This window comes from Microtus oregoni, unplaced genomic scaffold, assembly GCF_018167655.1.
Source record: "Microtus oregoni isolate MIOR12 unplaced genomic scaffold, Mior012 000027F_ref0000203, whole genome shotgun sequence".
In the NCBI taxonomy this organism is placed as follows: domain Eukaryota; kingdom Metazoa; phylum Chordata; class Mammalia; order Rodentia; family Cricetidae; genus Microtus; species Microtus oregoni.
Genome location: NW_024543086.1, coordinates 367,445 through 368,689, shown reverse-complemented (window position 1 = coordinate 368,689; position 1,245 = coordinate 367,445). Strand labels below are relative to the sequence as shown.

Here is a 1,245-nt window from a genome sequence, read left to right as displayed (position 1 = left end):
GTGGACGAGTAGGCCAGGGACAGCTTTGCCGGCTAAACAGCAGTGACCAAGGCTTCGGTTGTTCCCAATCCTCTCCCTATGTGGAAATCAGGCCTCGCTTTGCTAGAGCTACTGCTAGGTCTAGACACAGCTGACCTTGTTACCAGACGTGGACAAGAGTTAAACTCACAAAAGAAATCTCAAAGTAACTTTTCACTATTCCTGCTTCTGAAGGAACTTGATTTACCATGACTGTTCTCAGTAATCAGTCACCTGTGTCTCCTGGTGAATGATGATTTTATTTATTTATTTATTTATTTATTTATTTATTTTGGATTTGCAAATACAGTTTATTTTACAGAAATTCAACATTATAAACAGCAGGCATCTCCCTCCCGCCCACCCTTCCCCCTGCCCGCCCCTGGGCACAGACCATGCTATGCGAGCGTGAGCAGTGATGCTGCCTACTGCTTTGGGTGAGATCGAGCGATGGAGGCTGCCTGCACTGCGTCCTGCCTGCACTGCGTCCTGCCTGCCCGTCGCACAGGCCACCAGAGTCTGTCTGGGCCCAGCCTATGCTGGACCAGTTACATGGATCCGGCCCAGTTCTCCAATTCCTTCATGTCGTCGTCTTCCTCCTCCTTCTTGACGGGTTTGGATGGTAGAGCCACAGAGGGGACATTTGGTAGCGGGACTGTTTCAGGACCACTGATCTCCAGCAAATTCTTGTCTAGCTCCTCCTGTTCAAGTTGCTCCAACTCCACCAAGAGTTCGTCCTCGTCAAACTCCTCCCCAAAGCCTACAGGTTTGAAAATAGCTGTGGAAATCTCCTCTGCAAGTTCCTGCTGGTCAGCAATGTCCTGTATCAACTCGTCCTCGTCCACCTTATCAATGTCCATGTTGTCGTGGGCAGTCTTCATGGCCTTGGCAGCATAGCTCATGTTCTTGAGCACCTCTGTGTTGGTGTTGGCATTCTCCAGGGCCTCCCGCTGGAAATCGATCGCGGACAGGGTGCCATCGATCTGCGCCAGCTGCTTCTCATACCTCTTCTTGCGCTTCAGAGCCTGCAGGGCCGCGCGCTTGTTTTTGGTGCCCTGCTTCTTGGCAGCCGTCAGCTCCTGTTCGATCTTCTTCTCTAGGAACTCCTGCTTCTTGCTAAGCATCTCCTCTGTGTCCCGAAGCCGCTGGATGGCCTCCTGGGGGGGTCGGGCCGCCCTTGCTCCCCTTACCCCCTCCAGCCCCGAACAGCTTCCCCAAGACCGACAT

At 52.5% G+C, this 1,245-nt stretch overlaps 1 pseudogene; it reads right to left on the bottom strand.

Moving 5' to 3' along the window:
* Positions 1-508: 508 nt before the first annotated feature.
* Positions 509-1,245, bottom strand: LOC121463872 (annotated as a pseudogene).